Here is a 15,633-nt window from a genome sequence, read left to right on the forward strand (position 1 = left end):
ATTATAATTAATGATTATATCTATTATATTTGATAGTCTAGTCTGTTACTTTAATGCTTTAAAAAGGTTGCTTTTTTCAAGTATTTACTTACCAGCGCCATTGCGCTGCCCATGATTCAGGAAAATAAATGATTATACGGATCCTTCGCTAATTGCGTACTGCTGTAATAATAAATTATTTTTTAAAAATAAAATTTAAGATTTTTATTTCAAACCAAATAGTTTTGCATTGTTTCGGCTTAAAACTCATACTGCTAAGACACTCCCCCACAGCCTTCAGCCACATCATTCCCCCAAACACATCCAATAAAAATTTTGAGATAATCATTTTGTTCATCGTAGTTGATTTTCACATAGAAAATAGGTTTTTGAGGAGGACACTCCCCCACAACCCTCGGGACAAGGGTTTTAAGTTATGTCCTGAGGGCATATAAGAACGGTGTTGGCACAATGTACTATGTATTATTTTTTTCCTTTAGAGAAGGCACTTCATATGGAAGGGGTCGTCGTAAAAACTTCAAAAGGGGCTAATTCGATTAGTAATTGGGAGTTCTAGTGCCCTTTTTAATAGTCGAAAGTAATCCAAGGGTAGGTAGCCCCCCCCCCACACTCATCCGTCTCCCCAACCCATCCCAGCCGACTTTTAACAAAGCCGTTTTGTTCAGCGTAGTCGATGTACGCATGCAAATTATGTTTTTGAGAAGGGTACCCCCTCAAAACCCTCAGGGCAAGGGTTTTAAGTTATGCCATGGGGGCATATAAGGTTTTTATAGAAGGCGTTGTCGTAGAAACTTCAAAACAGGCTCATTCGATTGGAAATTCGAAGGGCTAGTACCTTTTTTAATATTCGAAAGTGATTAGAGGGCAACTAGCCCCCCCCCCCCACGCCCCTTCAGTAAAGAACGATGTGGCCACAATGTGTTTTTTTCTTCTTCTTAGTCAGGCACTTCGTATCGAAGGAGTTGTCGTAGGAACTTCGAAAAGGGCTCATTCGATTGGAAATTGGAGTGGCTACTGCCCTTTTTAATTCTCAAAAGTGACTAGAGGGCAACTAGCCCCCCCCCACACCGATCATTCCCCCAAGGCCAGAACAAAATTTGCACTTTACTGAAAAAATACAAATGAATGGGCATTGTCAGTTTAATATACATATGCTGATGTTTAGTAATCAAAAAGTTTATATTATTTGATTTATTAGAGTTATAAAAGTAAAAACTTTTATATTTGTTCAGTAAAGTGCAAAATTTTGTTCTGGCCTTGGGAAGGCATAGGGGTTTTGCGCACACCTTTTCCCCAAACACATTCAATCAACATTTTTAGATAGCCATTTTATTCAACGCAGTTGAAAGTTTTGGAAATAAGGTCTTTAAGGATGACAACCCCTCTTCCCATAGCCATCAGGGCAAGGGTTGTAAGTAATGCCCTGGGGGCATATAAAGTTCTTATTGAAAGCGTTGTCGTAGAAACTTCAAAAAGGCTCATTCAATTAGAAATTGAAAGGGCTAGTGCCTTTTTTAATAGTTGAAATTGATTGGATAGCGACTAACGCCCCTCTCACGCCCACCGTTTTGCCAAACACATCGAATAAGAATTTTGAGATTTTGAAATTAATGTCTTTTCAGTTGATGCATTACTTGGCTGTTTCACTTAGTAATTTATTCACAATACATTGCAAAAAAATGAAGTTACAATTCTATTTCTAAAATAAATTTAAACGTTACAGCATATATGATTTTGGACAAAAGCTGCATTGGTGTATTAAAGATATTCAATTGACGCTCTGATTATGATTAATGATTATATCTATTTTATTTGATACTCTAGTCTGTTACTTTAATGCTTTAAAAAGGTTGCTTTTTTTCAAGTCTTTACTTACCAGCGCCATTGTGCTGCCTGTGTTTCAGGAAAATAAATGATTACACGAATCCTTCGTAAATTGCGTAATGCTGTAATAATAAATTATTTTTAAAAATAAAATTTAAGCTTTTTATTTCAAACCAAATACTTTTTTCATCGTTTCGGGTTAAAACTCATACTGCTAAGACACTCCCCCATAGCCTTCAGGGCAAGGGTTGTATGTTATGCCCTGGGGGCATATAAGGTTTTTATAGAATGCGTTGTCATAGAAATTTCAAAAAAGACTCATTCAATAGGAAATTCAAAGGGCTAGTGCCCTTTTCAATAATCAAAAGTGATTAAAAGGCAACTAACCCACCTCACGCCCACCTTTTTCCCAAACATCCAACCAAAATTTTGAGATACCAATTTTGTTCAACGTAGTTGAAAGATTCTGGAAATTAGGTCTTTGAGGTTGACAACCCCCTCACAGCCCTCAGGGCAAGGGTTTTAAGTTATGCCCTGGGGTCATAAAAAGTTTTTATATAACGCGTTGTCGTAGAAACTTCAAAAAGGGCTCATTCGATTAGAAATTGAAATGGCTAGTGCTCTTTTTAATATTCGAAAGGAATTGGTAGGGAACAAACACCCCTTCCACGCCCACCATTTCTCCAAACACATCCAATCAAAATTTTGAAATAGCCATTTTGTTTCACGCAGTTAAAGTTCAGGATGTTATACCTTTGAGCAGGACACTCCCCCCACAGTCTTCAGGGCAAGTGTTATAAGTTAAGCCCTGGGGGCATATAAGTTTTTATTGAAATCTTTGTCGTAGAAACTTGAAAAAGGGCTCATTCGATTGGAAATTCAAAGGTCTAGTGCCCTTTTTAACAGTCGAAAGTGATTTGAGGGCAACTAGCCAACTCTCTCGCCCACCTTTTCCCAAAACACATCCAATCAAATTTTTAGATAGCCATTTTGTGCAGTGTTGTGGATTTCCAGATATAAATTATGTTTTTGAGGAGGACACTCCTCCAGAGCCCTCGGGGCAAGGGTTGTAAATTATAGCCTGGGGGCATATAAGGTTTTTATAGAACGCGACGTCGTAGAAACTTCAAAAAGGGCTCATTAAATTGAAAATTGAAACGGTTAGTGCCCTTTTTAATAGTCGAAAGTGATTGGAAGGCAACTAACACCCCTTCCACGCCCACCATTTCCCCAAACATATCAAATCAAAACTTTTAAATAGCCATTTTGTTCCACAAAGTTTAAAGTTCAGGAAATTATACCTTTGCGTAAGACACTCCCCCCAAAGTCTTCAGGGCAAGGGTTATAAGTTATGCCCTGGGGGCATATAAGGTTTTTATTGAAATCTTTCTCATAGAAACTTGAAAAAGGGCTCATTCGATTGGAAATTCAAAGGGCTAGCGCCCTTTTTAATCGTCGAAAGTGATTTGAGGGCAACTAACCCCCCTCTCATGCTCAACTTTTCCCCAAGCACATCCAATTAAAATTTTTAGATAACCATTTTATTCAACGTAGTTGAAAGTTTTGGAAATTAGGTCTTTAAGGATTACAACCCATCCCCCCAGAACCCTCAGGGCAAGGGTTGTAAGTTATGCCCTGGAAGTATGTAAGGTTTTTATAGAAAGCGATGTTGTAAAAACATCAAAAAGGGCTCATTCAATTGAAAATTGAAAGGGCTAGTCCCTTTTAAAAGCCAAAACTGGTTATAGGGCAACAAACCCCCTCTCGCGCCCACCATTTCCCCAAACACAACCAATCAAAATTTCGAGATATCCATTTTGTTCAACGTAGTCAAAAGTTCTGGAAATTAGGTCTTTTAGGATGATAACCCCATCAGAGCCCTCAGTGCAAGGGTTGTAAGTTATGCCCTGGGGGCACATAAGGTTTATATAGGAAGTTGTTGCAGAAATTTCAAAAAGGGCTCATTTGATTGGAAATTGAAATTGCCCTTTTTAATAGTCGAAAGTGAGTGGAGAGTAATTAAGCCCCCTCACGCCCACCATTTGCCCAAACAGATTCAATCAAATTTTAGAGACAGCCACTTTGCTCAACGTAGTTGAAAGTTCTGGAAATTATGTATTTAAGGATGACAATCCCCCGAGAGCCCACAGGGCTAAGGTTGCAAGTTATGCCCTGGGGGCATATAAGGTTTATAATGATAGAGTTGTCGTAAAAACTTCAAAAGGGGCTCATTCAATTGAAAATTGGGAGGGATAGTGCCCTTTTTAATAGTTGAAAGTGATTGAAGGGTAACTAACCCCTCTCACGCTCACCATTCCCCCAAACACATCCAATCAAAATTTTCAGATAGCCGTTTTGTTCAACGTAGTAGAAAGATCTGGAAATTAGGACTTTGTGGATGACAACCCCCCCCCCCGCCCTCAAAGCGACGGTTGTAAGTTATCCCTTGGGGGCATATAAGGTTTTTATTGAAAGCGTTGTCGTAGAAACTCCAAAAGGGCTCATTTGATTGGAAATTGAAAGGGCTGGTGCCTTTTTTAATAGTTGAAAGTGATTGGAGAAAGACTAACGCCCCTTTCACGCCCACCATTTTCCCAGACACATCCAATCAAAATTTTGGGATATTCATTTTGTTTAACGTGGTTGATACCACCCTCACAGCCCTTAGGGTAAGGTTTGTAAATTATGCCCTGGGGGCATATAACGTGTTTATAGGAAATGTTGTCGTATAAACTCAAAAAGGGCTCATTCGATTGGAAATCGAAATCGAAAGTGCCCTTTTTAATAGTCGAAAGTGATTGGAAGGCTTGACATTTTTATAGTAAAGATCGATGTGGGTATAATGTATTTATTTTGTTGTTGTTGTTTAGACCAGGGCACTTTGTATCGTAGGAGTGGTCGTAGGAACTTCTAAAAGGGCTCCTTCGATTGAAAATAGAAAGGGCTGATGCCCTTTTTAATAATCAAAAGTGATTGGAGGGAAGCTAATCCCCCTCCCACGCCCACCCTCCTTCGCATTATCACCAAAACGGAGGCACAGATCATGTCGTCTATTTTCCAGGGTTTTGATTTTAAAGTTTTGTAAGAAGTAGGAGTAAGGCAACTTTCCTTCCCCTGCGATTATTTTTAAGGTTCTTTTCTGAATGGATTCTAACCTTTTGGTTTTATTTTTATTAAATGAAAATGCCATAGAGGGCAAGCATATTCGAGAGTTGGGCGAATAAAAGATATGTAAAATTTCAAAATATGAGAAGCCGGGCATTGATATTTTGTCAATTGCTTAAGGAAAGCTAGGGAGATATTAGCTTGCTCGGCTATGTTTTAAATATCGGCTTCCCATTTAAGATCGGAAGTTATAGTTACCCCTAGAAGTTTTATTTTTTGAGTCATAAGTTCACTTGGAAAAATAGATGTAAATGAGGGTGTTGTGTTTGGAAAATTGATTGTTAGGATTGTATATTTCAGTGGGTTTACATACATTTTATTTTTGAGGGCTCTATTGCAACATCTTCAAGAATTTCAAGTGGACTATTTTTCCTGGCGACCTCTAGTAGAGTCATATCATCCACAAATTTCCATCGTAAGGGGGTATCTTCTGCCAAATTTTTTACCATTACGCTAAATAAGATGGGTCCAGTTATAATACCTAGAGGTATTCCGTTATAGACTGGGAGAGGTCCTGAAAAATTATTCATGTATTTGACCACTTGAGATGGTTGGCTTAAAAATGATGAGATAATTTTTACCAGAGAGAAGTCGATTTGGAATTCATGGGAAAGTTTATCAACTAAAACATTATGTTCAACATAATCGAAAGCCTCTTCCAAGTCAACTGAGATGAGATTAGCCCAGGTATTAGGTGTCTCTAGGTTGTTCAGTATTGTGTCATACATATGTACTAGATAGTGGGACGTTGACACTTTTGGGACGTTTCCAAACTGTCGGATTTCAATACGTTCTGCAATTGAGACGCTGAGCCAGTCAAATAAAAATGATCCATACACCTTTGAAAAAAGTGGTGTTAATGTTATTGGTCTAACTTTGTCAAAATCAATTACGACTCCTTTTTTTGGAACTGGAGTTACATAAACTTGTTACCAAGGAGCCGGGAATTAGCCTGTTTTTGTGATCTTGTTGAAAATATCTACCAATGGGTTTGGGGTTTTACCGGAGAAAGATTGTACGAATGCGATCGGAATATCTAGGGGGCAGATGCTGGAACTTTTTAATTTTTGGATTTTATTTGTAAACTCAGGTTTTGTGAATATTTGAAAACTATTTTCAGAGGTTTGGGAGAAAATTCTTTTCAGATTCAGGGGTAGGTAACGTTGGGAAATCAAACTAAGGTGGCGGTTTATGTCGTTCGCGGTTTTTATAGGAGGCTCATTTAGGTTAAAGTTTGGTTGTTTAGGTTCTTTGCCACAAATAAGTTTTTTTTCCGCATACCATTTTTTTGGACTGGTAATGCATAAGTGATTTATATTGTTTTTGTAGAAATTTGATGCAGCCCTACGAAGTTGCTTCTTTAAATTTTTCCTTAATTTGTTGGCCTCTAGAATTTTTTTCTTCTTTTAGGCATTTAATTTTTTCCAGAGGCAATTAATTTAGGCAATTTTAGGCAATAAATAATTAGGCAATTTAGGCAATAAATTAGGCAATTAATTTTTTTTAACCTTATTTTTTAAGGTTATGATTGAAGAACGGTTTGTCGGTGGAACAATTTTTTGTCTTTTTTACCGGGAACAATTTTTTTTTTCTTTTTTTTGATCCAATGTAGTTTTTGGTTAGGAGTCCATGGAGCCGTAAGACTTTGTCATTAACATCTTCTGTATTTATAATTTCGCTCCAAGTTTCGCTTGCTATCCAATTTCCGAATTCCAATAAGCCTTTATCTATTACTGGTCTGGAGCAAATTTCGGTAACCTTATAATTGTGTTTGGCCTCAATATCTGGGATAATTTTAATTGAATAATGGTAGCTACCACCGAGTGCAAGAAGCTGAGTTGGTTTTTTATAGTATTGTTTTATATTAACGTAAATAACATCTAGTTGGGTGCCTCCTTTCGTCGTTGGAAAATCTACCATTTGTTTGAGATTAAAATTACGGCAAGTCGAGTCTAAAGATAAATCATTTTTATCCCCTAATACAAAGATTCCGGCGTAAGGATATTTTTTTTTAATTTGATCAATGCTGCCATTTAGTTTTTCTATGAAATTCTGTTTTGATTGTAGGTTTTGATTGGGAGTGAAATAGAAAAGTCAAACCATAATAATATTTAATGGACGGGGCAAAACCTTGGATCTAATGCATATACAAAGAATTTCTTCAAACTCGTTAAAATCTCGTGTAGGAATTGGTCTTGGGTATAAATATTTTCTAACGAACAGCAAAATACCGCCCCCTTTTTTCCCCAAAGGATGGTTATGGGGCCTTAATTTGATAAATTTATGGTAGCCATTTAAATTTAATAAAGATGAATTTTAGTTAAGTACATCCATGATGGAAATAACGTCTAGATACAATAGTCCTGCAGCTTCGCTTACTTCCTTAAGCTTGTCGAAATTCAAGTTTTCGGTGTTACTTAGATAAATTTTTGGGAATCTTTAACGTGAACTATCACATATTTTTCATTTGACTTAGATTTTTTATTTTGATGGTGGGTTGTTGTGGGTAGTGGTGTCTGGATTGTTGTTTTCTTCATGGGTGGGACAGTTTTGGGGGGTGGGAAAAGTGGAACAGTAAGACAATTTGTATTTTTTTTAGACATAGACATTTTTACTTTACCAAAAAAAAAACATTCAACAAACATCAGAAATAACTAGACAACCACAATAAGATTAAAAAAAAAATCCTGTTGGTGGTTGTATCTTCTAACCGCCCTTTAATCAAAAATAAATAAAAACAGTAATAATTAATGATAATTAACGCTTCCAAATAATTCACACCTGGGTAATTCTTGTGTGATGAGGGTCGGGTGGTATATAGGGGAGTGGTGAGTTCCTGGGGATAAATTGGGGGGTTACTAGGGGGGCATAGAAGGAGAAGGGATCTTTTTGAAAGGGTGGGTTTAATTTGTAGACATAGGCTGTACATGGGAGGAGGTTCGGTCTAAAGAGCGTATTTTCTTTGCGAGGGATGAAACATGGGTTAGCGATTGACGTCGAAAGTCTTTGAAGGGAGGAACTATAGTTTGGCGTGGAGAATTCGGCGTTGTTAGAGAAAAAAGTGGTGTTTTTTTCCGCATTTTTGGGGAAAACTTGGGGCTAAAAAAAGGGGACTCTGATGCGAGGGAGATTTACGGATGTGTAAGAATTATCACTTAAGACTAAAACACACTCCACTGTTAAATTTTTGGCAGGGTCTAAGGTGGGGAAGATTACAGTTCGGGTTTTGACAGGAACCTGAATTTAAAAAATATATACACGAATGGACAAACATACAAGAAAAGCCTCTATTACACTTATTATTCAGATGAAATTTACAAGCAACATTCCTTACTTCGGAATTGTCGCTAACGTTGTCAAAATTACTGGAATATTTGTAAACACAGCTGTTAACACTAATCATCTTCTCCATCGGTTTAATGTTCGCCTTTACTTCACTTTTATTATAAACTGGGTCAATGGCTGCATTTTCAGTTGCGTGACCGGAAAAATATAATCCTTTAAAACGAGCACAGGTTTGTCTTTTGGTCTCGAGGTACCCACTCTTATCAAAACGTGTCTCATTGAAATTTTGCTCGTTGCTCTTCCTTGATTCCTTAGTTATGGATTCCTGAATATCATTTAGATTTTTATTTTTATCACTAATTTTTTTGTCAGATTTATTCATTGCAAAATTTGTCTCTAGATCAACGTATATTGAAGTTTCCTGGGATTTATCAGTTTCACGAATTTGGACACTATCTGAAGCACCAAATTTAGACATTTCAATAATAATAGTCTCTATTTCTTTCTTTAAGGCTATTAGACTCTGCAATTTTGTTCTGGACACTGGGAGGGAGGTAAGGGGAAGGCAGCAGGGTGGGTTGGAGTTACAGTCTGTCTCTGTTGTGGCACTTGGTTTACTGAATTCGGCTTCAGTGTTTGTAAGGTCTGACTGGCAAAAAGCATCTTTAGTATGAACGTGAGGGGGGTTGTCTGACGCATATTTGGGGCTTCAATTTCAGCTTTACTTCTAGGAGAAGCTAATAGAGCTAAACAATCAGTTTGACAAGCGGCATCGGACTTGGACTGGGAACTGACAACTGATTGTATGGATGTAGGGGTAAGCCTATTGTCTTTCAATATGTCTATAAAGCTTTCAGTTGACATCCGTCTTCTAGATCTTGGAGTAAGCTGCGGTGACAATACCAGAAGGTGAGGAAAGACTGAGACTACTTACAGATGGTTCTTGTTTTGAAATGCAATCCAAGCATAGCCAGCACCTTTTCCACTCTAATATTTCAATGCCTGCACATTTGTCACGTCCAGCATGGTAGTGGCACTTGCAACTACTGCATTTCACTGAATTTCTAGTAATTCTTAATCGGCACTCAGGACCAGGGTTGCAACTCAGCCGATTTTTTTTGGTGCCACTTAGGGTGGCAAAACAGTGTCAATTTTGTATAAAAAGTTTCGTTTTCCAAAAATTTGCCGCTCGCGACGCTTCGCGTCGCTTCCGCTCATATCAACAAACTTTTTAAATTGAAAATATTGGCCATCCTGCTTGGGATCACCCCCGCGTGGTTTCCCGCATTTTTAAATTCTCCAACCTCCAACATGAAATGTCGGATCTAATGCCATCATAAAAAGAAATTTTGATTTTACTTAGTCGGTGCTGATTTCCGACTTTGCGCAGCACTTCCACTCTTGTCAACTTCCAGCCCCCCTCCTAAAAACCCGCTAAAACACAAATGGTGCTTACTGTATAAAATGGGAAATCGTCCCACAGAGTACTTTCTTCTCTTTTTTTTCTGAGCAGTCTTTGTTCATAGCTTAAGAAAGTAACGTAAAAATAAAAGATGAAAAAACGTCAGTTTTTTTTTTCTTTTGATAAAATGGAAAAAAAGAGACAGCAAGACTCGTCTACATTGACAGTTTTTCATTCAGTATTCCCACCAAATGGACTATCTGGATTATTAAAGTGCATTCAGGTGCTTGAAACTTTTCTTTTCTCCGAAAATGATGAAGAGAAAGCCACGAACATAGATCGTAGCTATTGATGACCCTATGATGAACACAACTAATAGTGGTTCAGAAACTAACTCTTTCAAATAATTTATTTGGTAAAACTAGTCAAAAAACAATAAGACAGCTATATCATTTAATCTGTTTATCACAACCTGAATAGAATAAGTTTCACAAGAACTCTTGCCACTCCCAGAAAACTTTTCTTTACGATGTCTTTAGGGACTAGGGCATAAGAACAGTCAACTAGCATTTTAAGTATCAATATGAAAGCACCTTTATAATAAAAAACGAGCATTTAGAGTATCAGCATGAAAGCACATTTACAATCCAAAATTAATGGGAATGAAATAACTAAAATGAGGAAGTGCGTCCAAATTCAATTTATGTAATGAAGTAACATAAATTTAAGTAAGAAAAAAAAAGTGAAATTAGATTGCGATTTTGCTAATAATTGCATAGGATTTAAGATAATGGAAGTTTTGGTATCAATTTTGTTTTTAGTATGATGGTTATGTATGAATATTCATTTGTCCATTGCCAAGAAATCAAAGAAAAAATATGAAAAACATGAACAGAAATGTTAGAGCGCATTTTTGCGTCACTGGCCCAGTCACTGAAGACGTCACTAAATATTCTTGTGGGACACCAGTGAGCTCAGTGGATGTTTTTGCGTTGCTAAGTCGTTGTTTGATGTCACCAGTGAGCTTTTCAGTCATTGGGCTTCAAGAGCTCTAGTCACGCAAATCGATGAAAAGACGTGTAAAGTTAAGCAGTCACTGGCCCAGTGACTGGTTAACATAGTAACAACTATTAACATAGTGGCGCAAAAATACACTCTTAACTTTTCTTGCTCTTTTCTATTTGAATTGTAGTCAACCCTCAACTAATAAAACATAAAAATTAAATTCGGACCCACTCAAGAATTGCAAACTGCTTGACTGGCTTATCGTCTATGAGCCTACAAATTGCTGCAAAAACACAAAATAGTTGAACTAAACAACTGAAGGCTTCTCCACCAAATTGCAGTTTAATGTCTGTCTCTGTCCTCTTTATTGCCAAGTATTTCGCACCGAAGATCACTGGGTGATATTCGCTTATCAGTGATAAGAATAAGAATATAAAAATTTCTCACACACAGATAGAGACAAACACGTTTACGTTTTTCACCGCACAGAAAGATTCTTGCATCCAATAATTGCCACTCGCGGAGCTAAGATGAGAATCTTAAATGACAGAAAAAGGATATCGATGCATATCTACACTGACAGTTTTCATTCCGTTTTTTTTCTGATTTTTTTTTTTTTTTTGTAAAATAGTGCTACTTAGCGAAAAGTGCCTTTAAAAAAAAAAAGTGTCCTAATAATGTCAGGTGTCCCAAAAAGTGCCATTTAAAAAAAAGGTGTCAAAAGTGACGCTAAAGTGTCACCGGTGGCAACCCTGCTCAGCACACCTTAGCATATTGACCTCTGAGAGAAACCGAGTCAAATAATTTTAACTGGATATTGTCAAAGAGAGTATCAGTTATTACATCTTTACACGTCGGGAGCTTAATAGTGAATGGTATCAAGTTTTCCATTTCAGGTCAACTAGAGAAGGTATGAAACTAAATTAAACACTACTATTTGAGTCCAGATTTTTAAGAGGGTGTATATTGTTAAAAATTGCTGAAAATTTTTCTCTCCACCATACAAATAGCAGGCCAAACTATAAATTCTTAAACAAACGAAAAGTATTAAAGTATTATTTTCTTTTTCTCTGAAAAGACTATGTCAATATAAAACGAACAGAAATTAATCAAAAAAACTTTTTCCACAAAATAAGTTTTCCAAAGAAAAGTAAAGAACTCCATTAAACAAAAAATGAGCCTTAAAAAATCAAATAATCTACCAAGCGTGAAACTACCACAAATCAGCGTCGATAAGTAAATGAAACCCAAAACGAATAGAAATTACAATAAATAACCGAGTCAAACTCAAAACGAGCAGAAATTAACATAAGTTGGGCTCAAAACCCCTATGCCTTCCCAAGGCCAGAACATAATTTGCACTTTACTGAAAAAAACTACAAATGAGTGTGCATTGTAAGTTTAATATAAATATACTGGTATTTAGTAATCAAAATGTTAATATTGTTTGATTTATTAAAGTTATAAAAGCAAAAACATTTACATTTTTATTTTTTTTTTGAAGCGAAAAAAACAATCCATAAACAAATAATTCATAGATTAAATTTGTAGGTATCCCTTTGATATATACACTTCTTTCCAATTCTTATTTTCTGACCAGATATTTGGGTTAGCCACTATTTTTAAATAATTTTATTCATCCAATCACTGAATTTTTACCCAGTTTACTGCCAACTCGTTGTTGGGTTTTCCTTTTAATGCATACATGTTTTAATACATACATGGTTGTGTAGTTTTCAACTTTACCAATTTAAGGAATTAAATTTCATTTTTAGCGTCTTTGATACTCTAAAGTAAGTAGATTTCCACTAAACTCAAAGGAAACATCAGCAGAAAAAATTCACAAACTTCTTCTACAGAGATCTCGGATGAGTATTAAGAACAAAATAAGGCACTGTTACTTTCGATTTTGATAAGTGCAATTTGATTGTTTTGCGATTGTTGATTTAATAATAAGTCAATTTTAGAAAATGTTCCCTATTGATGCACATTGATGACCATTGATGGCACAATCATTGATGGCACAACCAATTGATGACCATTGATGGCACGATTGGCACAATCGTGACCATTGGTGCACAAGTATTAATACTCAGGCAGTACTTGACTGAAAAAAAAAATCTTGAATCCCTATGTCATGGTCTATTTGTTGAATCGCAGGCAAGTTATGTTCAGTAAATTTTTGGTGAACTATTGTGAAGTCTAAAAGCAACAATAATATATTAATAAATAGCGAAGTAATAAATTACATGTCATTACCAAATGGTTAAATTTCTTGCACTTACAAAAGCTTTAAGTTAAACAATGGTAAAAAATTTACGTAAAGGGGATTTACTAGGGGATGTAAACTCCAAAAAAAGTAGTGGCAATTACAGGATAATTTACACTCGTCTTATGTTTCAATGGTAGTATTATTGGTAAGGACGGTGGGGGTAGTGAAGATGTCAAAAGTAGAATATCCAAGGCTCAGGGTGTTTTTTCACAGTTAAAAAAAGTGTGAAAGAATTGAAAGATAAGTCTGCAAACAAATACTAGCATAATAGAAAGTACATTGATGACAGTGGTCAAATATGGCTCTGAAGCATGGACGCTCCGAAAAGTGCATTAAGATTTGCTAGCTGTTTTCCAGAGAAATTACTTACGGATTGTTCTGGGTACACAGCTGACTTACCGTATTTCAAACAATAGGCTTTATAAAAAATGTGATTCAAAACTGCTCTCTAGAGGTATAATGAAAGAAAGGTTGAGGTGGCTAGGGCACGTTGTGTGGATGAAGGATGACAGATTGCCGAGAATGTTCTTTCCGGCCAACCGTCTAGGGCTAAACGGAAAGCAGGTCGTCCTCGTCTGGGGTGGGAGGACGTCATAAAGAAACATTTAAAGGAAATAGGAACTTCGTGGGCGGGTGTAAAATGGGAGGCTTTGAATAGATTGGGGTGGAGGAGGAGCGTGCGCAGCTGCATTGGCCTCAGGCGGCTTTGTGCTGCGATGAGTTGTCAGTAGTAGTAATAGTTATGTTTCAATGTCACTCTTGACTTTCATTTGAAAAATTAGTTTTTTTTATTTTTAAATTTAATGTTTCGAGGTCTGCAATTTGCGACAAATAAGGTTGAATTTTTTCTCTTATTCCAAATAAAGATGGCGCAGAGTTGCTAGATTCTATTAGCTAAAATTTGCTGCATTAGTCAGCAACTAGGCATATCAAAATTCAAAAAATCGCAAGACCTGAGTTTTGATCCTGAGATTTTGTGATAAAGTATCAGTCATAGAAGCATTGAATGCATTTTCTAGTGTTTTGTATATCAACGAAAAATTTAATGTGGTCATTGATAAAGTTTCCAAATTTCAAATTATTATCACTTTGAGTAAATGCTGCAAATTATAATTATTAATAATAGAAGCTCAATATAAGTACATGGTATTAGCTTCAAAGACATTAAGTTGGAGTCCAGAAGAGTCATTAAGTTATTCCTACGATGTTTTGTTTAGAGCTATATTATAGTAAAAGAAGAAAAAAAATACGGAACCTATTCAAAGGCTTTGAATTCTCGGATAAACCAAAATCAAAATTTTAGATTATAAATGTCATTACAGGTAAAGACCTCAGAAATATTAAAACGAAATATAGTGGTTTTTCATGATGCGTAAAAGGGCTTTTTTTAGGTTCCAGCTAAAATCTCAAGCTCTGTTCCCTGGCTTAATTGATTTCAATAATTTGTAAATTAAAGAGTCATGCTGCTAAATCAAAAGAAAAAACTATTTTAGATTCCGTAAGTGTAAAGTCATAATAAATCATATTTAAAATGCAAGAAATTTGTATCCGGTTATTTTCATTGCTTATATTAAAAAAATAAGCAATGCACTGTGTCCACTTCGCTCTATACTTAGGCAGCGCTATTGCGCTGCTTGCGATATAAACTACTAAGCCACGTTAGGAATTCAACAAAAATCCCCAATTTGAAAAAAAAATCGACAAAAGCACCAGTATACTGAAATTTTCGGCGGCTCATCGGCGCATCCCCGGCGCATCGCCGCAACTTTAGTACAGAAACTTCGAAATAATTTCTTTTTTCGAAACTTCGAAAAACTTCGAAATAAAAGCAAATTTAAATACCTTTCTTGCTCTGACAATTATATATTTGGTAAAGAAATTTCTTTAAACTTGTTATTTTGCTCCTCCTCTCCCTTAGTAGTAAGAATAAAAGAGACGTAGTTATAACCAAAATCCTGGTTAAAGTTACCTTAGTTAGGGAGCTTCAGGCTTTGGGATGTCATTTTTAAGCAATAATTCGACTGGACCTATGCCGCGTCATTTTTAAATTTAAAAATTTAAACTTCGCGCGCCAACTATGTGGATGAAAGCGCTATGACCTACAACTATGTGGATTTAAAAATTTAAGCGCGCCAACTATGTGGATGAAAGTGATTAAAAATGAAATCATGAAATAAAAACTAATGGCAACAACCATCCTTCATCAGTTTAACATTGCAGAAAAATAAGATGCTTTTTGCAGAAATTCAAATGTATCTGCCCTTTGTAGAGACTCTGTTGGGGCAGGATCTGCTATTACAGGCTAGGTTTTGGGAAGATTCTTTAAGTGTATGAATCACTGGATCCCGTAATTCACTGATTTAGAATCAACCATAGGGCCAAAGGAAAAGGAGGTCGTCCCCAAATGGGGTGGGAGTATGACGTAAGACAAGATTCAAGGGAAATGGGAACTTCTTAGGTGGGTGTAAACAAGGAGGCTATGAATAGAATAGGATGGAGAGAGAGCGTGCATAGCTGAGTCGACTTCAGGCTTCATGGGCCTGAAGGGAGTTAGTAGTATTAGTATACCAGGAGACCTTGCGTCTGAATGTCTCAGTAATGCCCTGAATGTATAGTAATCCGAGGTGTATTTCACATTCATCACCAGATGGCACGTTGCACGTTTTGCTTGTCTTGTTGA

This window comes from Artemia sp. Qi Xiang Cuo, chromosome 20 (assembly GCF_049724085.1).
Source record: "Artemia sp. Qi Xiang Cuo chromosome 20, ASM4972408v1, whole genome shotgun sequence".
Lineage (NCBI taxonomy): Eukaryota > Metazoa > Arthropoda > Branchiopoda > Anostraca > Artemiidae > Artemia > Artemia sp. Qi Xiang Cuo.